The sequence below is a fragment of a genome, unplaced genomic scaffold (genome assembly GCF_019419815.1).
Source record: "Pyrus x bretschneideri cultivar Hongxiangsu unplaced genomic scaffold, Pyrus_bretschneideri_v1 Contig83, whole genome shotgun sequence".
Classification (NCBI taxonomy): Eukaryota; Viridiplantae; Streptophyta; class Magnoliopsida; order Rosales; family Rosaceae; genus Pyrus; species Pyrus x bretschneideri.
The window spans coordinates 1,602,804-1,629,214 of NW_025999824.1; the positions used below are offsets into that span (position 1 = coordinate 1,602,804).

Consider the following 26,411-nt stretch of genomic DNA (forward strand, 5'->3'; position numbering starts at 1 on the left):
ATGTTCTGTTAATTGAAAGACATTAAACCTGTATTCTGTATGAGCAACTGAGGGTAGTAAACTTCCAGTCTTATTCAAGATATGCTAATTTTGTAGAACAATAGAAAGGCCTCTTATGACTTTTTTTTTTTTTTTTTTTTTTTTTTTGAAATAACAAAGAAGAGAAAGAGAAGGCTCGCAAACATTCTCTAAAAGGGTTTATGCCAAAAAAAAAAAAAAAAAAGGCGACTAGGAGTCTGGGAGGAACAAAAAAATGTGAACCCATAAATACCCACAAGAACGTTAGAAAACAACAGAGGTATTTTGAAAAGCAAAAGTAGGCTTAAATAATTACCCATGTTGCTGAAATGACCAAGACAATGAAAAATATGAACTCTTACCTCATGTGAAGCTTCTGAAACATCAATTTCGGGTTTCATTCGTCAAAAATAATTTTTCTCAATAAACGTGTTTGTAGTTTCATTGGTTAGGGTTTTAGTCAACAATGAAGAGTGAGAGTGGTTTTGAGAGTTGAAGAAGATAAATAATACGTTAAAAGTGATTTGGGGTGCATTAGAAATTTTTGTTTTTTCTAAATCTATGAAGGTCGAAATTATCATTGCATAGTAAGGACATGTAGCTAGAGATTACCAACTCCCGGCCCAATGCTTGCTCCATGTCCCTCAGTCCATAGCTAGGGATTATTTCTCCCGGCCTAACTGCCAACACCAAATCCTCGCCCCAGGCGGCATAGTGTCCACTAAGTATGCACAAATAGTTACGCCTCTCATAAATAACCACTTCATAGTATAAAGTCATCCATCATCTATACTATAAAGAGGGGTTTCTAAAACATGTTCTAGCATCCTATCGTCATCCATTAGATAGTCTACCAATTCATGGTTTTTATAGAAAATACAATATATCAAACTATAGTTCAATATAGGCCAACAATTAATTCCTCACAAAATAACGAGACGATAATTAACATTTCAATAAACATGCTTAACATAAAATCAATCCATAAACTCGTAAGGCATGCTTTTCATTTATGCAATTAACTATGAAATAATGTATTTTTAGAAGGGGTCCACTCACAGATACTCCGTAGTAGCAGAGTTGTGCGGAAAAGGATTAAGGAAATCCCCACTACCAAGTTCACCTAAGCACAAAAATGTACAATTTATCAAACTATGCCCAAACGGTAGAATTCTAGTAAATGAACGCCAAAAACGGATTCGGAACATCAAAATTGGCCTAGGAGAGATTTTGGGTTTTTGGGTCCTAAGGTTTATGGTTAAAAAGGATTAGGGTGAAAATGGGTAGTTTGAGCTTAAGCCCAAACCAACACACACACACACACACACACACACACACACGCACGTGCACCACACACACTCACACATTCACACGGACACACACATACACTCAAGCATTTCTCTCTTATGAACAAGCTCAAGAAATGTGCTCAATGTAGTTTTTTTCAAAGATCTATGTTTGATAATTTTTTTCATAACCTTTCATCTGCTTAATGTGTTCTATTCTATGTTTGATATGTATGTGTCCTCAGTTACTAATGTTTCCTTTTGGTTCTTTCAGAAATTTAAATTAACAGGTTATAGCTGAGCATTTGTCGATGCAGAAAGCTGATAGCATAATGGAGGGATTTAAGCGCATGGATATTAACAAGGGCAAGTTAACATTGATGAGTTAAGAGTTGGTTTGCATAAACTTGGCCATCAAACGGTTTCAGTTTCAGTTCGGTTTTGGAGAAATTTACTCCTGATATAGCATAGTGAATAAGCACTATTGTTATAACCTGTTTGGAGTATCCTTGTTTTCGTAAATATGAAGGTATCAATTGGGCAAAATTTCATCTATAATCTGATGCCTAAAATTATCAACCCCTTTTATTTCAAAAGCTATGCCAAATTTGAATTAATGAACACTAATGGTTTCCTCAGTGATACAATCATCTGAGTCGATGATTGGGAAGAAGAGTTGGGATATCATCATTCAAGCCCCTTGTCTTGACAAATCACGCAAGGGAAAACAAAATTATTTGAGACGAAGATCAAAAAGCCGTCTATTTAGAGCAACATTGATTCGGAGGTCAGAATGTAGCCTTTGAATGCCTCTGAAATTACTACTGTCATGCATGCTCAGATGTTGTAGAAGAAAATAAATTAACAAATTAAGCCTCATGACCAAAACAAACAAATTAATTTGATATTCAGTCGAATTAATTCGTGTTCCAGTTTCGATTTTCGGTCCCTATCACAAATAGCTCAATTGTTCCCCAAAGAAAAACTAATTGAAAGCAGTGAGAGTGAATAAGAATAAAAAAACATATAGATAATAAATTTCCATTCACCACAGCAGTCGGTTAAAACAAGCTGGGTTGCATTTTTGGAGAAATTAAAATACATAACTCAGAAATTTTTTAACAAACCACTAATGCTTGTTCATGACCTTCACCGTCTCTCTCCGCAGATCGTTCCCCAGCTTCTCGGTCCTCAACCGAAGTGCATCCCTGAAAGCTTTGTCAGTTTCTTCATGGATCATAAAATCCGGCAGCCAAACATTATTGATTATCAACTCATTCAAAAGATTGTAGTCATCATAATCTTCCATAACCACCGCACTGGTGTTTTGTTTCCTGAGTGTTACCACTGCACGGTTGAATACACTTTCTGCTTTGACAGAGTCAAACGGTTTGTTCTTGTGTGACTTGCCACCATCCATATACCGTTGCTTTCATGACCTTACGTAAATGCCTAAGGAAGCGAGGTCTCTGCTTCGGGGGAAATCGGAAAAAGTTGCCAGCCACAATTTCACCCTGAATAAGGGTGTTGGTGGGAGCAGGCGGGGAGAGTACTGGACAATGTAGGGATAACGATGAGGAAGAAACTGAGGAAGAGAAATCCAGATTTTGATGAGAAATGTTTGAGAATCTTGCGGAGACCTGAAGGCTGTTACTGTTTCGGGCAGAAAGGTAGTATGGAAGGGACAAAGAAGCCATACTGTCTGAAGGTGGTGGTGATAGTGGTAGAGGCCAGCCTTGATTTTATAGGCAAAGTCAGATGGTGGAGGGTCGAGATTAGGGTTCATTGAAGATGAACAACCACGAGAGAAAGCAACTCGGAGCTGTAATGGAGGAGTAAGTGCGGACGGCGTTGGGAGGAGGAGGATGAAAGCGACAACCTTCGAGTTCAAAGTTTCTGAGTTTCTGTCGACAGAAATAAAGAAGGGAAAAGATCCTTCTCAGTTGGCTTTTTTTTCCTTTTTATTTATGAATTTATGTATGTTTATTTTATTTTATTTTAATAGAAACAATTTTATTAGAACTCTTCTTCTGTTTACAGATACAATACGCTACTGATGAACCAAATAAAAATATACAATTTAAAATACAATTCATCAATTTTGCAAAAAAAAAATATACATACACAATTGATCATTTCAAATTCAAGACATTTGAGTTGTTAGAGAATAAAAGTTGGCAATCTAATCCACTTTATATACATTAGAAGAAGTATAAGAGTAGTCAGAGCGGTATACATCATTTTAATTAGAGGGAAACTATTTGTATTAATTAACTTTCAATTATAGATGTCTCATATTAATTTTTCTCCTTTCATTATTATTTTTTCTTTTTATAGTGTAAATGTATCTTAAAAGCTCAATAAGCTCATTCGAAATATAGATACACGTATCCGTCTAGTCAATATTTTGCGTATTGACCATGATATGTATTCGATCAATATCTAAAAGTATCGGGCAAGTATCGTATCCAATTAGATATAAGAAATGGAATACGTGACCAAACAGAAGTCTTCGTAAATGATAGGTGATAACATCACAGGTACCATTCTTATCCGAAACTGCGCAATGGGGGTTGAATCGAACCCATCACAATGGACTATCGAGGCAAGTCACTCCAGTCAGCGGGATTCGTTCTGTCGAGGGAGACCTGGTTGTCCTCCAAGAGAGAGACTGTACCATCTAGGTTTTGGCTAAAACAAAAATTTGACTTTATTTTTTGGTCAAAATCTGATTTTTGTTTTCAGACGGTTTGGTTGAATTCAAGAAGAGAAGGAGAAATTTTTTTTTGTCGGAGATGGTTCCTATGTTACGTGCCTGCTCAAGATACCTTGATTTGTCAATTTTAGTTTTCACGCAAAAAAATTTCTACCCAAATTTTGCGATTTTGAACAGCATCTAGGTTTGTTCATTTTAATCTTTTTGTTTGAGGCTAAAATTGGTTTGTTTAGAATGGCTAGCTAAAATTGCTTGAAGCATTTTTGAAAATTTAGGTCGTACATAACGAAATTAATATGATCTAATTATCTAAACTGGTCTGTGGTTTTTATTTTTTATTTTTTTTGCAAGAGCTGGGAGTAATTCATAGAGGGAAGCCCATAGTTACATGGTATTGAATGCTAACAACTAATTAATATGATATAATCGCAAGTCTATTAAAAAGAAAAATAAATGCAAGTTTAAAAAACCCAGCTCTCTTCAAACCCTCTAAGCTAGGTGCATCCTTTAATGTACAAGGACGGAACGTCACCAAACCAAAATAACTTAGGGTTCGTTTGGATGTACTTTTAAAATGACTGAAAATGCTTTTAGATAAAATGTTATTGGGTTCTAAAAGCACTTGAAGTATTTTCTGTAAGAAGCACCAGTTATGTACTTTTTCCAGTAAACACTTGAAGCACTTTTCTAGGATTTACTTACAGTTTTACTAAGGATTGGTTCAAAAATATTTTCACCAAAAGTACTTTTAGTAATTTTAAAAACACATCCAAACGAACTCTTAAAAGGTTTGCCATGTTTTTTTTTTTTTTTTTTTTTTTTTTTTAACAAACGATATTATCTACACTTAGGATAAGGGGTGGGCTTAAGCTCACAATAGGCTAACTATAATATGGTTCAAATTCGTCTTTAGTGAGAGTCGAACCTTAGAGCTCTCACTCACAAGTAAAAATGAATACTACTAGACCGTAGTACTAAGTAACTAAGGGGTTTGCCATGTTTAAAATGCATTTATGTTTTTTTTTTTAATTTTATTTTCCATTTATTCTCCCCAAACCAAGGTTGGGTTTGGATTTTGCTTTTTTTTCGTATGTATTATGGGGAAGTAACTAATGTCCTCAACTCCTCATATTTGATGAAAATAGTTAATATATACAGAGAGAAGTGTCAACTATTACTCAAAACATCTTTCTTCTCTACCTAGCAATCAAACTACAGAAGTTTAGATAATTATCAAAAATAAAATAAAAGCAGAATTTGCAGGACTAAGCTCCCAATAAAAATGTCATGAGTAGTTAAAAGGGTGCCTCAAATTTATTGTGCTGCAAAGAGTAATCAGTTATCCCACATAGGATATTAGGAGTTCTGATTGCCTACCTGTGAAAATTGAAATTGAATCATCTCCAGATTCTCTTGGTGATGATTATGGGATCACTTTATTATGTCTATTTATCATATATTGTGCGGTCAGTTTTTGTCAAGTACTGTTTGTGTTCAATTTTAAATAAAAAATTCAAAATGATTTATCGCTGCAGGATGAAAGATAAACGAACATGGTGAAATGATCTCCGAGATCCTCAGAAAGAGAATCTTGATAAGATCCTATTTTGTAAAACTCATTTGCTTTAACAGTAAAAACACTTCTGGTGAGCATCACGAGGGAAGGTTGAGAGAAATGCAATTTTTGACCAAATATATATAATTGCCATTTCTAGCACATAAAATTTGAATGTAAGGGATATAAGGCACTTAAAAAATCCAAAAAAACTCACTCTAGGTCTAGGCTTTAAGCTATACAGGGGCAGTTTACACCTCCTAAGAATCAGAGAAAACTTGGTTTTATGGATTAAAGGCCCCCAACTTCTCCATTTTTCCAACCACCAACATTGAACTTTCAAGTAGCAGTGGCACTGACCCTAAACCCTTTGATATGTAGAAGATCTTAACTCCAGTTCTATGCAATAGCTAGGTATTTTGATCAAATGCACAACAACATGTGTAGTAGTCTTAATGTACAAGGAAGGACCACCACCAAGGCACCAAAGGACTCAAGGGCTTTATCAGACTTGATGATCAAGGTCATGCCCATAATAGCAATTGATTCGAAACTTTAACAAAAAACTCCGGTACTGTTTACTTTAACGAAAAATCATATTTTTACACTAAAAAGTCAATCCTGGTACTATTCACTTTACCCTTTATTTTGTCATTTTCGTTAAAACTCAAAGTTTTCAAGTCCTTTTCATTAGTTTTCCTTTGATTTTACTGTGTTGATTTTGGTTGAAGTACGGATCATACACTTGAAACTCAAATTCAATTGTCGAGTTAGTTATCATGTAAATTGTTGTAACATGAATGAAATAAGATGAAGGTGATGATAAAAAAGTAGGATAATAAGATCATTGTAGCCTTTAAAAAGTTCAGTGGTTATCATATGGAATGAGAAATGCCAAGGACTTCGTTTTTATACCTTTTGTGCATAAAATGGTTGAGAAATAATTCTACTGTGTTGTTGATGAGTATTACAAGAAAAAGCTGATATCTAGGAGACTACTCCTAATAATATAATTATTACTCTACTCTTATTGCATTTTACTTATGCTGTAACATCGGTTATATGATATGAGTTCAATTCTGCTCATATGCACACTCTTGTATTAGTCACTTTTAGGTTTTAATTTATTCACATTTTCCACATCATTACAACTTATGGCTCAGTCGCCTTCCGGGTGTCGACCATCATATCTAGATTCGGGTGTCCAAGTAAACATTTGTGGTCGGTGTTTGTTAGTTTGTATCAAAGTGGAGCTCTCTGTAGACTCTCTACCACCTCAAATTTGAACGTTAACTCTCATACCAACTTTATAAAACATTGTATAAAACTTTCTTTTAAGGGCCCTATTGGGCATCCTTCTTTAGAAAATACTTCAGTTTAACATCGTTTCTCTTGAAATTACTTCAAAGTTTTTAATAAAAATGCAAATGGGTTTTGAAAAAGCTCTCAAAGTCTCGAAATGCTTTTGAAAAGAAACACAAGACACTGCATGTGCTTTTTTAAACACATAACCATTTTAATTTTTTTTTTCTGCCAAAGATGGTTATAAGCAATATTTTTGATATGAACACTTTTAGTTATTTTAAAAGCACCAACTAAAGTTCTATGTTTGGTGGAAAATAATAAATGAATGGAGAGAAGTGATGCGAGATATTGATTTCTACCACTCATTTTCAAGGATGATATTGATCGATTTTTCAATTTTGAGGACTATATTAATTGAGTGGGTCAATTTCAAGGCTATTTGTAATAAAAACACAAATAATTATGAGTTTTGTAAGCATTAAAAGTTAACTTTTGAGTGTTAGTCGAACACACTTAACAAGTGAGAAAGATAAATTGGAAAAAGTAAATGAGGAAGACAGCTAGCATTCCTCAAAACAGAAAATTCAAAGAGAAGCTGATTCCTATATCTTCAAGTCACCACAAAAAAGGATGGAGGCAGATTGTCTACCCTCCTGTTACCGTACCCTTCTCATCCCCTCTTATTTATGCGGTCATGGTTAAGTCACGTCAACAATTTATATTGATTATTTATAGAGATAATAAGACAAAAAGTAATAAGAATATAAAATGTTGACGTGACTTAACCGTGACCGGACAAATAGGAGAAGATGGGAAGGGCACAGTAACAGAAAGGCAAACAATCTGCCTCCAAAAACGATGGCAACTTATAAACTTTGTATTTGTATAAAATCCATACAGCACATCTTTTGATATGCTCTACCGATTCAGGTGATACTCAAACAAGAGACTCCCTGATTTTTAACTGTATCACAAACAACAATGAATTTGAATCAGATATTATTACTAGTCTATTGTGAGACAAAACCCACTCTTTTTTCTTTAGTGTAGATAATATCATTTGTTAAAAAAAACACACATTAATTATGATACAAACAGGAGGGTCCCTTTAAAATTATAATGATTGTAGCCGTTGGATAAAAATTCAATGGCCCACGATGATTGGTCAGGAGGATCCTCTCCATTAGCTCAGGAAAGGATCCAAATCCATTGCTGTCCGATCCCCCAGATGGGTTCGCCATTGAAAGACGATGGTAAGTGCTATCCTTATCACCTTTGCACCGATAAGGACTCCTGCAAGTCATTCGCCTGCACCGATAAGGCTTATTATATTGATACCTCATATATTGTTGAACTCCACATACTTAATACATCCCACATTTTGTTTTTCAATTAAAAATTAGCTTAATACACCACATCTTTGCTTTTTCAATTACCAAAAGGGCTGAAGAATTGGTATATGGTTAGAGGTTAAACTTCACAGCACAAAGAAAAAAATAATGCATATTAACTCTGAGAAAAGTTCCTAAGAGAGATGCATCTAGGTAATAATTCTGTCACTTTTATTTTCCTTAGATGCAATGCTGAAAATGATCCATGCATTTTCTCAAATGTTCAGAAACTCTCTGCTTTATATAACTAATCATACCACGTTTTGTTAATCGAAAGACATTAAACCTGTATTCTGTATGAGCAGCTGAGGGTAGTAAACTTTCAGTCTTATTCAAGATATGCTAATTTTGTAGAACAATAGAAAGGCCTCCTATGAATTTTTTTTTTTTTTTTTTTTTTTGAAATAACAAATAAGAGACAGAGAAGGCTCGCAAACGTTCTCTAAAAGTATTTATGCCAAAAAAAAAAAAAAAAAAAAAAAAAGAAGGCGACTGGGAGTCTGGGAGGAACAAAAAAATGTGAACCCATAAATACCCACAAGAATGTTAGAAAACAAAAGAGGTATTTTTGGAAAGCAAAAGTAGGCGTCAATAATTACCCATGTTGTTGAAATCACCAAGACAATGAAAAATATGAACTCTTATTTCATGTGAAGCTTCTGAAACATCAATTTCGTGTTTCATTCATCAAAAATTATTTTTCTCAATAAACGAGTTTGTAGTTTCATTGGTTAGGGTTTTGGTCAACAATGGAGAGTGAGAGTGGTTTTGATAGTTGAAGAAGATAAATAATACGTCAAAAGCGATTTGGGGTGCATTAGAGATTTCTTTTTTTTTTTTCTACTTCTAAGAAGATAGAAATTATCATTGCATAGTAGAGTACATAAGTCATTTAATATTAAATTTTAATGTGGGGTGTATTCAACATTATGTGTGGTGCTAATAAAAAAAAAACTTTGATTTATTTAAGTACTTGTTTAGTAGTGATAAACTTTGATTAAAAACACATTCGAAAGGTTTTAGTTGATGAACAGTTGAATCTATAACTAACTGAAATTTTGATCATTTGTTCAATTCTTTGATGAGTATATTCCATTTTCATTTTATATTAGTTAAGCCAGCTTTTGGTGGTCAAATTGCAGTTGTCGAATTGTGGTGAATCGGTTCTTTTGTCGTTTATGTCGGAATAGATTTGTGTTCCCAAGATTATTCCTTGTGGAATCGACCTTTTGACAGGTTTACATGCACTGGCATAATTTAATGTGTTTTATTCTTTGCAGATGTGCCACAAGCACGGTCTGAAGCATCGGGATCTCAAACCCAAACCCGAGAAGTTTTTGTCTGAAAACAAGAAGGAAACAGTACCTTTAAAGGCAATTGATTTTGGGTTGTCCGTGTTGTTTAAACCTGGTAAAGTCCTCTCCAGACTATGGCATTTGATTTTCTCGTTCTGATTAGTTTACTAAACCTTTTTTCTTTTTCTTTTTCTTTTTTTATGTATTTCCAGGTGAAGTATTTAGTGAAATTGTTGGAAGTTCCTATTACATGGCTCCTGAGGTGCTTAAACGCAAATATGGTCCTGAAGTTGATGTGCGGAGTGCTGGAGTTATACTCGATATCTTACCTTGTGGTGTTCCACCATTTTGGGCAGGTTTGTGTGTGTTTGTATATGTGCGTCACTTTCAATATTTCACTATAGTATAGATACAACTTGCAATGTACAATAGTTATATTCTTATAGAGGATGTACAATATATGGTTATTCCACAACGTATATTATAAGCACTGGTTATAAATGCATACATGCATGTGGGATGTGCATACACACCTAGAAATAGTTTCTCGACTAAAGTATGTAAAAGCTGTTTTGATCTTTCTTAATTAATGCTGTTCTCCAAGTTAACACTCGTACACACTCTAGATAGTATGAAAGCATCATCTATCTATATTTGCACTGAAGAAATTAAGTGGGGAGCACTGTTTTAAAGTTCACATTCACCAGTCGTACCTTATTTTTTTGCTTGCACTGTGCATCCATCCATGGACCAGGGTTGGTCAAAATATTATCCAAACACATTGTATTTCATCGACGTTGTCAACAAATAGGAAGTTGGCATTACTGCTATTAAAATACGTGCTTGTGTCTCATATATTCTTAGGTCGGCAACTTATGTACTAACAAAAACTGAAGTGCTGCAACCATGTTTACAAACCCATATACTTATATCTGCATACATGAATTTGAGACCTGTTGAAAATAATTTCTCACTTTTCGAATTTCTCTTATTTTCTATCGAATTTCTCGCAGTCTGTTGTAGATTTTAAGAGGGACCCTTGCCCTCTGGTTTCTCATAATGCAAAACACCTTGTGAAGAAGATGCTCATCCTTAACCAAAGCAGAGGCTTGCAAATTCGGAAGTTCTAAGTAATGTTCAGTTCTCTTGATGATTATCATCATTGTTTAATATTAAAGATACTTTTTTTGCTTGATGAATTTGGAAAGTGCCAAACATAATGTTATGAACGTACATCTTATTCTTGGTTGCAAAATGCAAAGAAAGCTCCAAATGTTTCTTTAGGTGAAACTGTTCGGTCAAGGCTCAAGCACATCTCTGTTATGAACAAAGCAAGCTCAAGAAAAGCGGTCTCAAGGTACTCTTTCAAGTTTGATAATTTTTTCGTAGCACTTCGTTTTTTGTGGTCTATTGTACATTTGACATGTATGTGTCCTTGGTTACTAATGCTTTCTTTTGGTTCTTTTTGAATTTTAAATTAACAGGTTATAGCTTAGCATTTGACGATGGAGGAAGTTGGTGGCATACAGGAGGGGGATTTAAGCACATGGATATTAACAATGGTAAGACTAACATTGACGAGCTAAGAGTTGGGTTGCATAAACTTGACCATCAAATTCTTGATGGGGATCTTCATATTATGATGGAAGCTGTAAGTGTTATCTTTTCTTTAGTTTATGGTTTGGTATGTTAGAGCATTAATTAGTTACAACGTGTTGGCTAAAAAATTTTTGTGGTTACTACTGGTCATAATTGCATACTTGCATGCAGGATGTGCATACTCACCTAGGATTAGTTTCTCGACTAAAGTATGTAGGTGCTGCTTTCATCTTTCTTAATTAATGCTCTTCTCCAAATAGCACTCCCACAGACTCGGGATAGTATGGATGCAGCATCTTTCTATATTTTCACTGAAGAAATTAAGTGGGGAGAACTTTTTTAAAATTTACGTTCACTAGTTATACCTTATCTTTTCGCTTGCACTGTGCATCCATGGACTATGGTTGGTCAAAATGTTTCCAAACACATTGTATTTCATCAACTTTGGTATCAAATAAGAAATTCGCATTGCTACTATTAAAACACGTGCTTGGGTGTTGTATACTCTTAGGTTGGCAATTTATCTACCAACGAAAAGTGATGTGCTGCTACCATATGTACTCACCATATATTTATATGTTCATGCGTGAATTTGTGGCCCATTGAAATGAATTTCCGACTTTTCTAATTTCTCTTCATTTCTATCGAATTCTGATTACTTTCTGGCTATCCGAGTGCTAGCATCTTTGACAGTTTCTGACTTGAATCTATTATCTTGCTGTGCAGAAACGGTACAAGGAGTTGCACAAGCAATTATACGGTCAGTTGTAGAATTTAAGAGGGACCCCTGGCCTCTGGTTTCTGATAATGCAAAAGACCTTGTGGAGAAGACACTTAATACTGATCCAAAGCGGAGGCTTACAGCTCCGGAAGTTCTACGTAATGTTAAAGAGAATTTTGTTGCTTGAAGAATTTGGAAAGTGCAACACATAATATCATGAACGTACATCTTATTCTTGGTTCTTTGAGTGCAGATCATCCTTGGTTGCAAAGTGCAAAGAAAGCTCCAAATGTTTCTTTAGGTGAAACTGTTCGGTCAAGGCTGAAGCATTTCTCCCTTATGAACAAGCTCAAGAAATGTGCTCAAGGTAGTTTTTTTCAAAGATCTATGTTTGATAATTTTTTTCATAACCTTTCATCTGCTTAATGTGTTCTATTCTACGTTTGATATGTATTTGTCCTCGGTTACTAATGTTTCCTTTTGGTTCTTTCAGAAATTTCAATTAACAAGTTATAGCTGAGCATTTGTCGATGCAGGAAGCTGGTAGCATAATGGAGGGATTTAAGCGCATGGATATTAACAAGGGCAAGTTAACATTGACAAGCTAAGAGTTGGTTTGCATAAACTTGGCCATCAAACGGTTTCAGTTCGGTTTTTGAGAAATTTACACCTGTTATAGCATAGTGAATAAGCACTATTGTTATAACCTGTTTGGAGTATCCTTGTTTTCGTAAATATGAAAGTATCAATTGGGCAAAATTTCATCTATAATCTGATGCCTAAAATTATCAACCCCTTTTATTTCAAAAGCTATGCCAAATTTGAATTAATGAACACTATAAAATGGTTTCCTCAGTGATACAATCATCCGAGTCGATGATTGGGAAGAAGAGTTGGGATATCATCATTCAAGCCCCTTGTCTTGACAAATCACACAAGGGAAAACAAAATTATTTGAGACGAAAATCAAAAAGCCGTCTATTTAGAGCAACATTGATTCGGAGTTCACAATGTAGCCTTTGAAAGCCTTTGAAATTACTACTGTCATGCATGCTCAGATGTTGTAGAAGAAAATAAATTAACAAATTAAGCCTCATGACCAAAACAAACAAATTAATTTGATATTCAGTCGAATTAATTCGTATTCCAGTTTCGATTTGCGGTCCCTATCACAAATAGCTCAATTGTTCCCAAAGAAAAACTAATTGAAAGCAGTGAGAGTGAATAAGAATAAAAAAACATATAGATAATAAATTTCCATTAACTACCGCAGTCGGTTAAAACAAGCAACAAGCAGTCGGTGGGTTGCATTTTTGGCGATATTAAAATACATAACTCAGAAATTTCTTAACAAACCACTAATGCTTCTTCATGACTTCCACCTTCTCTCTCCGCAGTTCGTTCCCCAGCTCCTTGGTCTTCAACTGAAGTGCATCCCTGAAAGGTTTGTTGGTTTGTTCATGGATCATAAAATCCGGCACCCAAACATTTTTGATTATCAAATCATTCAAAAGATTGTAGTCGTCATAATCTTCCAAAACCACCGCACTGGTGTTTTGTTTCCTGAGTGTTTCCACTGCACGGTTGAAAACACATTCTGCTTTGACAGAGTCAAACGGTTTGTTCTTGTGTGACTTGCCACCATCCATACACCGTTTCGCTTTCATGACCTTACGTAAATGCCTAAGGGAGCGAGGTCTCTGCTTCGGGGGAAATCGGAAAAAGTTGCCAGCCACAATTTCACCCTGAATAAGGGTGTTGGTGGGAGCAGGCGGGGATAGTACTGGACAATGTAGGGATAACGATGAGGAAGAAACTGAGGAAGAGAAAGCAAGATTTTGATGAGAAATGTTTGAGAATCTTGCGGAGACCTGAAGGCTGTTATTGTTTCGGGCAGAAAGGTAGGATGGAAGGGACAAAGAAGCCATACTGTCTGAAGGTGGTGGTGGTAGTGGTGGAGGCCAGCCTTCATTTTATAGGCAAAGTCAAAAGGGGGAGGGTCGAGATTAGGGTTCATTGATGATGAACAACCACAAGAGAAAGCAACTCGGAGGAGTAATGGAGGAGTAATGGAGGAGTAAGTGCGGACGGCGTTGGGAGGAGGAGGATGAAAGCGACAACCTTCGAGTTCAAAGTTTCTGAGTTTCTGTCGACAGAAATAAAGAAGGGAAAAGATCCTTCTCAATTGGTTTTTTTTTTTCTTTTTATTTATGAATTTATGTATGTTTATTTTATTTTATTTTAATAGAAACAATTTTATTAGAACTCTTCTTCTGTTTATAGATACAATACGCTATTGATGCACCAAATAAAAACATACAATTTAAAACACAATTCATCAATTTTGCAAAAAAAAAAAAAAAAATAAAAACACATACACAATTGATCATTTCAAATTCAAGACATTTGACTTGTTAAAGAATAAAAGTTGGCAATCTAATCCTCTTTATATACCTTAGAAGAAGTGTAAGAGTAGTAAGAGCAGTATACATCATTTTAATTAGAGGGAAACTATTTGTATTAATTAACTTTCAATTATAGATGTCTCATATTAATTTTTCTCCTCTCATCATGATACGTATTCAATCAATATCTAAAAGTATCGGACAAGCAAGCCCGGCCCAGGCCCAGTGCGGGCAGGGCCACCATCCAGGGCCCAAAAAAATTGGGGGCACCAAAATTAAGGGTGGTATATTTATATATGTTTTTATAAGAGTATAAATTTATAAAATTTGGTTTAGTGCAAAAAAAAAAATTTAACTAGAACGGGTGGTTTTGTTGTTTAAAATGAATGAAGAGGTCTTAGGTTCAAAACACCATGTGTGCTTATTCACATTTCAATTTTTACAAATTTCTTTTCATAACAGTATAAATTTATAAAATTTGGCTAAATGACCAGGAAGTTTAATTAGAAGTAATGGTTTTTGTCGTTTAAAATTAACGAGAGATCCTAAGTTCAAAATGCCATGTGCATGTTTATTTTTTTCAATTTTTACAAATTTTTGTTTGGTTGTTAATTTAGTTACTAGCTAATAGCTATGTGGGTTGCTATCTTTTAATATCTATTCCAATTCAAGTCTAATATTCAGCAAAGATAATGCGTAGACTAAATTTTTAGACCAAATTTACAAATAATATTACGTGTCATTAAAAGGTTTAATTTAGTGTTCATTCATTACTTATACATATCCTTAACGACTCAAAAACATTAATATTTTTTTAGTCCTATATTGATGAGGTTAGTAAATAAGAAAAAAACAACTCACGATTTATACAAAAACATTTTAAAAATTTTAATGGAAAACAAAACTCATATTCTATCTATTTGAAAGCCCAAACTTTTTTAGTTTCCTTCTCTTGATACAAAATAAATTAATTATTCCGTGTTTCTAAATTATTGAGTTTGCAGTGCTTTTCTAAATATAATTTTACTGATGTCTTACGTGTGAAAACAAATATTTTTTTATATGAAATAAGGGCACATTTTTTTACGTCGTCTCGAGCCTTAAAAATCTCTGGACCAGCCCTGCGGGCAAGTATCTTATCCAATTAGATATAAGATAGGGAATATGTGACCAAACAGAAGTCTTCGTACATCATAGGTGATAACATCACAGTTATCAATCTTATCCGAAAACGCGCAATTGGAGTTGAATTGAACCCATCACAATGGACTATCGAGGCAAGTCACTCCAGTCGGCGGGATTCGTTCCGTTGAGGGAGACTTGGTTGTCCTCCAAGAGCTGGGAATAATTTATAGAGGGAAACCCATAGCTACATGGTATTGAATGCTGACAACTAATTAATATGATATAATCGCAAGTCTATGAAAAGAAAAATAAATGCAAGTTTAAAATGCCCAACTCTCTTCAAACCCTTTAAGCGTGTATCGTTTAATGTACAAGGACGGAACACCACCAAACCAAAATAACTTAGGGTTCATTTGGATGTACTTTTAAAATGACTGAAAATGCTTTTAGATAAAATGTTATTGGGTTCCAAAAGCACTAAAAATACTTTCTGCAAGAAGCACCAGTGATGTGCTTCTTTCAGTGAGCACTTTAAGTGCTTTTCCAGGATTTACTTACAGTTTTACTAAGGATTGGTTCAAAAATATTTTCACCAAAATTACTTTTAGTAATTTTAAAAACACATCGAAACGAACTCTTAAAAGGTTTGCCTTTTTTTATTTTTTATTTTTTTTATTTTAACAAACGATATTATCTACACTTAGGATAAGGAGTGGGTTTAGCCTCACAATGGCTAGCAATAATATGATTCAAATTCGTCTTTGGCAAGAGTCGAACCTTAGACCTCTCACTCACAAGTAAAGATGAATACCACTAGACCGTAGTACTAAATAACTAAAGGATTTGCCATGTTTAGAATGCATTTATGTTTTTTTTTTATTTTATTTTCCATTAATTCTCCCCAAACCAAGGTTGGGTCTTTGATTTTTTTTCGTATGTATTATGGGGAAGTAACTAATGTCCTCAACTCCTCATATTTGATGAAAATAGTTAATATATATAGAGAGAAGTATCAACTATTACTCAAAACATCTTTCTTCTCTACCCAGCAATCAAACTACAGAAGTTTAAATACTTATGAAAAATAAAATAAAAATAAATGAAAACAGAATTTGCAGTACTAAGCTCCTAAGAAAAATCTCATGAGTAGTTACACGGGTGCCTCAAATTTATTGTGTTGCAAAAGAGTAATAAGTTATCCCACATAGGATATTTGTGTAAACCAGTAGAAGGTTTTCAAGAACAGAGAACACAGAAATACAGTGAGAAAGACGAAGAAGATGAGAGAGAGATTAGAGAAAGAAAGGTTATATTTTCATATCTGAATATTCTTGTTAGTTACAATTGTTTTCACCAACAGTATATATCAGCAGGCATAGCTTGCTCACTAAGCTACAATCTTTAACAAACTGACTACACTCTTAATCTCTGGCCACATGTTTCTTTTGTAGCCATTGGATCTTAATACCTCTAACATCCCCCCACAAGCTCAGGAGCAGTAAAGCTGAGCCTGAGATTGGCACAATGTGTCTGAAAAAGTGGTGCAGATAGCCCTTTTGTAAGGATATCAGCATATTGCTCATGCGAAGACACAAAATGGACTTGTAGCTGTTGTTTAGCAACCCTTTCTCGAACAAAGTGCACATCAATCTCAATGTGCTTAGTTCTTTGATGCTGAACTGGATTACAAGTAAGAGCTATAACTGATAAATTGTCACAAAGCAGAATAGGTTGCACAGATAGTGGAACGTGAAGAAACAGCAACAATTGTTTGATCCAATCAAGTTCAGCTGTAGTTGTAGATAAAGCCCGATACTCAGCTTCCGTGGACGACCAAGAGACTGTGTTTTGCTTCTTAGAAGACCATGAAATTGGATTAGAACCCAGAAAAACGACCAATCCGTAGTAGACCGTCTATCATTAGGATCCCCGGCCCAGTCTACGTCACTATAGGCAGTAATCTCTAATGAACCTTTGATATAATGAAGACCACAACCTTGTGTAGCCTTTAAGTAGCGGAGGATGCCCTTAACAGCCAAAAATTGTGACTCCATTGGACACTGCATAAACTGACAAACCTGATGCACTGCAAAAGATATATTAGGTCGAGTAAATGTCAAATATTGGAGAGCACCAACTAAGCTTCTGTATAAAGCAGGATTATTATAGGCCTTGCCATCATCTTTGAGTAAACGGTTATAGGGCAAACATGGTGTAGCACATGGTTTGGAGAGCAACATTTCAGATTTAAGTAACAAATCTGTGACATATTTATCCTGAGATAAGAACACACCATCCTTTTTCTGCACAATTTGTATGCCCAGAAAGTAGTGAAGAGGCCCCAAGTCTTTAATATCAAATTCCTTGCTTAAAGAGTGAATAACTTCATTAATAGCTTGTGTTGCACTACCTGTGATGATGATATCATCCACATATAAAAGTAAAATCACCATAGAGGTACCCACAGTCTTAACAAACAATGAAGAATCTGCTGTATTCCTATACCTGCAGGTATCAGCAAGGTGATTATTCTTCCCACAAATCTGACACCCTTGAGAAGTATTTGTACCCCTGAACCAGCAAGTAGAAGCCAAATGATTAGTCTTTCCACAAATCTGACAAGGTTGAGCCTGAAAACCATAGTTTTGAACCCTTGGTGGAGATGAACCAAGAATGCCAGGAGCAGGGCTTGAATGAAAAATCTTGTTAGTGCCAAACTTTGGATTAAAGTTCAAATGATATTGATTTCAACCATTATTATTGCTGGTGAAGGACTTATAAGCAGTGGAATTAGGACTGTTATGAGGAGGACCAGGACTGAAAGTGGATTGGTGTTTGGAAGAAAAACTATTGTTCTGTGCCACAAGTGCAGTTAACCCAGGTAATGCAGATACACTTTCAAGTAAAGCTTCTTCCGCAAGTAATTGAGAATGAAGATCTTTCAAAGATATAACAGTTTCACGACCCCTAATCACAGACCTAATGGTATTATATTCAGCAGGCAACCCATTAAGTGTAAGAATCACAACATCATCATCTTCAAACATCACACCGGTAGCAGTTAATAAATCCCTTGCTTATTTGATCTTCTGCAGATATAATGTGATAGAATCATTCCCTTTCTTTATATTCTGAAGCTCAGACTTGAGTTGAAAAATACTTGCTTTTGTAACTGTAGAAAACTGTTCTTTAAGTTTGAACCATAAATCTTTAGAGCTAGTACTGCCAATAGCACAGGAAATGGCAGCAAGAGATAAAGTTGCAGTAATCAACTGCATTAATGCTTTGTCATGCATTTTCCAAATCTTGTACTCATCTGTTATTGTTCGAATAGAAGAATCAGCACAAAGGACTGCAGAATCCGCAGATGATTCTTAAGCAAATTGCACAGGACACAGTGTTGATCCATCCGCAAACCCAATAATAGTATGACCTTCAAGAAGTAATTGCATTTGAAAATGCCAAGCCAAGTAATTCGTATCATCCAATTTCATATGAACTGAATTTGAAACGGACGAAATCAATGAAGTAATCGGGGACTGGAGAATCTGTAACTGAGCAACTATGACTATTGTTGCCGAAATCAAAGAAATCTTGAAGTAATTTTTGACTGAGGAATTACCACAAACACTTGGTGTGCACACTGTGTAGATCGCAGAACCAGTAGAACGGGTATAGAAGAAGAACCCCAAATTTATCAGACAGAATCATAATTTCTCAGAAGAATATTGAGGTGGAGCAGAAGCAAATCAAGATCCAAGAACTGTCAAGCTGTTATGCTTGTTCCGGCGATGATACCATGCAAACTAGTAGAAGGTTTTTAAGAACAGAGAACACAGAAATACAGTGAGCAAGACGAAGAAGATGAGAGAGAGATTAGAGAAAGAAAGGTTATATTTTCATATCTGAATATTCTTGTTAGTTACAACTGTTTTCACCAAAAGTATATATATCAGCAAGCATAGCTTGCTCACTAAGCTACAATCTTTAACAAACTGACTACACTCTTAATCTCTGGCCACATGTTTCTTTTGTAGCCATTGGATCTTAATACCTCTAACAATTTGGAGGTTATGATTGCCTACCTATGAAAATTGAACGTGAATCCTTTCCAGATTCTCTTTGTGATGATTATGGGATCGCTTTATCGTGTCTATTTATCGTATATCATGCGGTCAATTTTTGTCCAGTACTGTTTGTGTTCAATTTTAAATAAAAAATTCAAAATGATTTATTGCCGCAAGATGACATATAAACTAACACGGTGAAGTGATCTCCGAGATCCTCAGAAAGAGAATCTTGATAGGATCCTGTTTTGTAAAACTCATTTGTTTTAACAGTAAAAGTACTTCTAGTGAGCATCACGAGGGAGGGTTGAGAGAAATGCAATTTTTGATAAAATATATATAATTGCCATTTCTAGCACATAAAATCTGAATGTAAGAGATATGAGGCACTTAAAAAAAATCCAAAAAAACTTACTCCAAGTATAGGCTTTAAGCTATACTGGGGCAGTTTACACCTCCTAAGAATCAAGGAAAACTTGGTTTTAGGGATTAAAGGCCCCCAACTTCTCCATTTTTGGAACCACCAACATTGAATTGTATATATATGTATATTGAAATTTGGTCCTAAATTACACACAAAAACCTGAATGAAAGGGGCGGAAAGGGATTCAAGTAATAGTAGCGCTGACCCTAAACCCTTTGATATGTAGAAAATCTTAACTCCATTCCACGCTATAGCTAGGTATTTTGATCAAATGCACAATTACATGTGTAGTAGTCTTAATGTACAAGGAAGGACCACCAGCAAGGCACCAAAGGACTCAAGGGCTTTGCCACGTTTGATGATCAAGGTCATGCCCATAATACCAATTGATTGGGAACTTTAACGAAAAGATTCCGGTACTGTTCACTTTAACGAAAAACCATATTTTACACTAAAAAGTCAATCCTAGTACTATTCACTTTACCCTTTATTTTGTCATTTTCGTTAAAACTCAAAGTTTTCAAGCCCTTTTCATTAGTTTTCCTTTGATTTTACTATGTTGATTTTGTTGAAGTATGGATCATATACTTGAAACTGAAATTCAATTGTCGAGTTAGTTATCATGTAAATTGTTGTAACATGAAAGAAACAAGATGAAGGTGATGATAAAAAGTAGGATAATAAGATCATTTTTCTTAAGGCCGTGCTTTAGTTTCTTGTACTATATAAGGAGCATGCATCAGCTAGGGATATTCTATGGGATGTTTGAGCAATACATATATGAATTTGGTGTAAGGGATTATTCCATTTTTATAATCTTATAGAGACATACATTATATAGACTCTATCTTAGGAGAAAGATGTCGGTGACAGAAAACATGATTTCTAATAAACAAATTATCGAGAATGAACTTCACCTCCAAAAAAAAAAAAGGACATAGCATGTGTTTATAGGGAGTTAAATTACATTCAAATTATTGGTTGATTTTACAATGAAACTTCAACTTTCTTCATGCATGCTAACCCCATGAAAACATAATTGTTGTGCCTATGCATGAAATCTTTTTATTTTATTTTATTTTCTTTAATTAACTATTTTACTATTCTAATTAAATTTTAAATTTTTTATTAAGTATTTAGCCACGTGACACAAATTTGGAAGCCACGTCAGCATAAATGAGGGCCATATATTTGCCATGTCATCACTTAACGGTTAATTTAACAGACTTTGTAACAGTTGTATGAAATTGAAATAAAATAATAGTAAACGTATGAGATTGAAATGTGTTAAAGATGTTGTATAAGGTTCCAATTGCACCTAAACCTAAGGGGGTAAATGTAATTTACCCAAACTTAAAAGGACATGATTGGCATTCCACACTGTTGTATTGGACTATTGACCTCACATTTCAACTAGCATTCATCTGCCCAGCTAAGTGCGTACCTTAGAAGTTAGATATATTGGTGTCTTCCAGTCCGACCAAAACAGGGAACCTCAGTTATCTGGGACTTTGGATACATCCCTCAAACATCCTAGGAAAAAAAAATCATGTCCACTGATCATGGGACCACAAACACTCTCAAAGGGTCCCAACAATGTAGTATATTAAACTAAAAGGTAATATTAAGAAGGCTAGATTTTTAAACTAAATTTTGTAAACTAAATGATGTGGTTATTGATGATTGAATTATTACTTAAGTTAGGCCTGGCAAACAGATCATGTTTGCTGTGTTCTTGTCTATTTCGTGTAATATCTATTATTTTAATGGATTGTGTCGTGTCATACTCATTATCTTAACGGGTCGTGCCATTTTGCCCGTTAAAATTAACAAGTAAAATGACCTGACCTGTTAAGACCAGTTAAGAATAGAGAAAATTAAAATTAATGGGTCGTGTGATACTTTGTTCTTCAGTACGTTAACTATTGTCGTTAATGATTATTTTTCATTCTTTATTAATTTTCATCTCTAGAAATTCAAGTATGACCAAATTGAAATGTACCATAGTTCTTTAAAAATAAACATTGACATGTATCAACACAATTTATTCTCAAATTCAAGCGTACCTATGCCAAATTACAACGTATTCATACCAAATTAAAATGTATGCTACTAAATTGACATGTACCATGCCGAATTGAACTGTACGCATATTGGCCTGAAAGGCTGAAATGTACCGATAGGTTTTGGGGTTACACATAACTTGCCGTTAGCTTTTTACATACTAAAACTATGATAAAAAAAAAATGTATCAGTAGCTTGGTACGTATCTAAACAAAAGATAAATAACATATCAAAATACTAATTTGTACGCAAATTTGGATTATATAACGCACCAATAATGTACCAAATTATTAGTGCGCTATTTTTTTTTTAATATATATGAGCATGCATATATATATATATCATGTAGGTAATATCATTAGAATACATTAGTACGTTTAAAATATCACTGTTTGGTTTCTTTGTTAAGAAAATCAGCGTCCATTTTGCACCCACAATTTTGTTGTTGTTGTTATTAGAAGTTTATTCTTTATTTTTTATTTTTTTTTGTGTTGAAATATATATTGAATTAATGGGACATAATTAATAATATCTTCTCTTGCAAAGGGGTTCAAGTATCAGTACTACTGACCGTACCCTTTGATATGTAGCAAAACTCGTAACTCCAGCTCCATGCTCTAACTAGGTAATCTGATCAAATGTACAGAAAAGGATCCTTTTTGGATTCATTATGTGGGGATCCTCGCGATCCTCACATCTTAACCGTTCATCGTGTATCGTGCGGTTAGTTTTTATCTGGTACTATTTATGTTTAATTTAAAATAATAAAAATCAAATGATTTTTTACCGCTAAATACACGATAAGCGGTTGAGATACAGGGATTCCTAGGATCCCCACATAATGGATCCAGAGGGATAATTACATCTGGAGTCTCAGACGTACCACATACAATATTTAGGTTATGATTCCCTACATGTGAAAACATTTCTGGTGACCATCACGAGAAATGCAACTTTTGATAATATATATATATATATATATATATATATGTATATATTTATATATATTTGTAATTTTCAGCACATAAAAATGTTAAAGATATGGGACAATTCAAACTCCAAAAGAATTCACTCTAGATCTAGGCTTTAAGCTATATAGGTGCAGTTTACAAATCCTAGGAACCAAAGAAAACTTGGTTTTCTGGGATTAAAGGGCCCCAGTCCTCCACTTTTTCAACCACCAATATTGAATTTTCAATCAATTTGTATATGTATGTATATTGAAATTTGGTCCTAAATTACACACAATAATCTGAATGAAAGGGGCCCAAAGGAGTTCAAGTATCAGTAGCATTGAGGAATGAGGATCCTCTTTGTGAGGATCTTGAGAATCCTCATATTTTGTCCGTTCAATTTACATCGTACGGTTAATTTTTGTCAGGTACTGTTTGTATTTAATTTTAAATAAAAAATATTTAAAATGATTTCTAACCGCATGATGTATAATAAATGGACATGATGTGAAGATCCCCAAGACCCTCACAAATAAATGATGTGGATTATTACTTAAGTGTTGATTAACGTGGCTATTTGTTATTAGTGACACATCATTTAATTTATAAATTTAATCTCATTAATTAGCCTTGCTCTAAACTAAAACATCTAGTGCTCTCAAGCCCTACATCGATCCACTTTGCAACTAGGGCACTAACCACCATTCTACTGATGTATTATTTTCCTACTCTAAATTTTAATTAATATGGAAGAGCTTCCACAGTCCAATTTTTGAGGGCAACTTACTCTATTTTAGTGTACAGTTTAATTACAACTATCTCTTATATTAAATAAGAAATAAATAAAATAAAAATTTATCAAGAAATAAAATATGAAGAATCAAAGAAATCATTAACTTCATTCCACACTATTGAGCACTGAGGACTTTAGACAAAAAAAAAAAAAAAAAAAAAAAAAAAAAAAAAAAAAAAAAAAGGGCCTTTCAATGGAAGCCTTGAAAAAGTTCAGTGGTTATCATATGGAATGAGAACTGCCAAGGACTTTGTTTTTATACCTTTTGTGCGTAAAATGGTTGAGAAATAATTCTATTATGTTGTTGACGAGTATTACGAGAAAAAGCTGATATCTAGGAGACTACTCCTAACGGTATAATTATTACTCTACTTTCATTGCATTTTACTTATACTCTGATATCAGTTTTATGATATGAGTTCAATTCTACTTACATACGCGCTCTTGTATTAGTCACTTTTAGGTTTTAATTTAGGGAGTTTTAACGAAAAGCCCACAATACTGTTCACTTTAAAGAAAAATCACATTTTAACACTAAAAAGTCAAACCTGGTACTATTCATGTTACCCTTTATTTTGTCCTTATCGTTAAAACTTAAAGTTTTTAAGCTATTTTCATTAGTTTTCCTTTTAATTTATTCACATTTTCCACATCATTACAACTTATGGCTCAGTCACCTTTCCGGTGTCGGCCAGCATATCTAGATTCGAGTGTCCAAGTAAACATTCGTGGTCGATGTGTGTCAATTTGTATCAGAGTGGAGCTCTCTGTAGACTCTCTACCACCTCAAATTTGAACGTTAACTCCCATATCAACTTTATAAAACATTGTATAAAACTTTCTTTTAAGGGCCGTTTTGGGCATCATTCTTTAGAAAATACTTCAGTTTAAAATCGCTTCTCTTGAAATTACTTCAAAGTTTTGAATGAAAATGCAAATGGGTTTTGAAAAAGCACTCAAAGTCTCGAAGTGCTTCTGAAAAGAAACACAAAACATTGCAACATTGCATGTGCTTTTTTAAACACATAAGCATTTTAATTTTTTTTTTCTGGCCAAACATGGTTATCAACAATATTTGTGATATGAACACCTTTAGTTATTTTAAAAGCAACAACTAAAGTTCTCATGTTTGGTGGAAAATAATAAATGAATGGAGAGAAGTGATGCACGATATTGATTTGCACCACTCATTTTTCAAGGACGGTGTTAATCGATTTTTCAATTTCAAGGACTATCTTAATTGATTGGGTCAATTTCAAGGGCTGTTTGTAATAAAAACCCAAATAATTATGAGTTTTGTAAGCATTAAAAGTTAACTTTTGAGTGTTAGTGGAACACACTTAACAAGTGGGAAAGATAAATTGAAAAAGTAAATGAGGAAGACAGCTAGCATTGCTCAAAATAGAAAATTCTAAGAGAAGCTGATTCCTATATTTTCAAGTCACCACAAAAAAGGATGGAGGCAACTTGTCTGCCCTCCTGTTACCGTGCCCTTCTCATCCTCTCTTATTTATGCGGTCACGGTTATGTCACGTCAACATTTATATTGATTATTTATAGAGATAATAAGACAAAAAGTAATAAGAATATAAAATGTTGACGTGACTTAACCATGACCGGACAAATAGGAGAGGATGGGAAGGGCACGGTAACAGGAAGGCAGATAATCTGCCTCCAAAAACGATGGCAACTTATACACTTTGTGTTTATATAAAATCCATAATGCACATCTTTTGATATGCTTTACCGATTTAGGTGATACTCAAACAAGAGACTCCCTGATCTTTACCTGTAACACAAACGACAATGAATTTGAATCAGATATTATTGTTAGTCTATTGTGAGGCAAAACCCACTTCTTCTTCTTTAGTGTAGATAATATCGTTTGTTAAAAAAAACACACATAATTATGAAAATCTTAGAGTATTTTATCATGAAAATTGAATAGTGTACGTTAATTCTACTAATAAAAGCATCATTCATCTCAGAGGAGCCTCTCTCTATTCCACCAATCCACCAAAACCCTCTCTCCCCATTTACTTAAATCACATCTCTCGTTTCAAATTTTGTTCATCATCCAAAAATTTCTCAATTCAATTGGTTACCGAGCAATTCGGATCTCGATCTAAAAAACCCATCTCTTGATTTTGCCCAAAAACCTCATATTTCGAGTTCGATATGAATTCTGACACGATTATGGCTCCCAGACCCATTTTTTAGGTATGGGTAATTGCCGTCCAACCACCCAGACGGGTTCGCCATTGAAAGACGATGGTAAGTGCTGTCCTTATAACCTTTGCACCGATAAGGACTCCTGCAAGTCGTTCGCCTGCACTAATAAGACTTATTATATTGACACCTCATACATTGTTGAATAAACTTTACATACTTAATACATCCCACATTTCATTTTTCAATTAAAAATTAGTTTAATACACCACATATTTGCTCTTTCAATTACCGAAAGGACTGAAGAACTGATATATGGTTAGAGGTTAAACTTCATAGCACAAAGGAAAAAATAATGCATATTAACGTTGAGAAAAGTTCCTAAGAGAGATGCATTTAGGTAATAAACAAAAAAATGTGAACCCATAAATACCCACAAGAACGTTAGAAAACAAGAGAGGTATTTTGGAAAGCAAAAGTAGGCTTAAATAATTACCCATGTTGCTGACAATGAAAAATATGAAC

The 26,411-nt window shown here is 34.3% G+C and overlaps 1 pseudogene; it reads left to right on the forward strand.

Annotated features, from left to right (window-relative positions):
• The first annotated feature begins 2,877 nt into the window (after positions 1 to 2,877).
• Positions 2,878 to 12,633, forward strand: LOC108865474 (annotated as a pseudogene).
• The last annotated feature ends 13,778 nt before the right edge of the window (positions 12,634 to 26,411 follow it).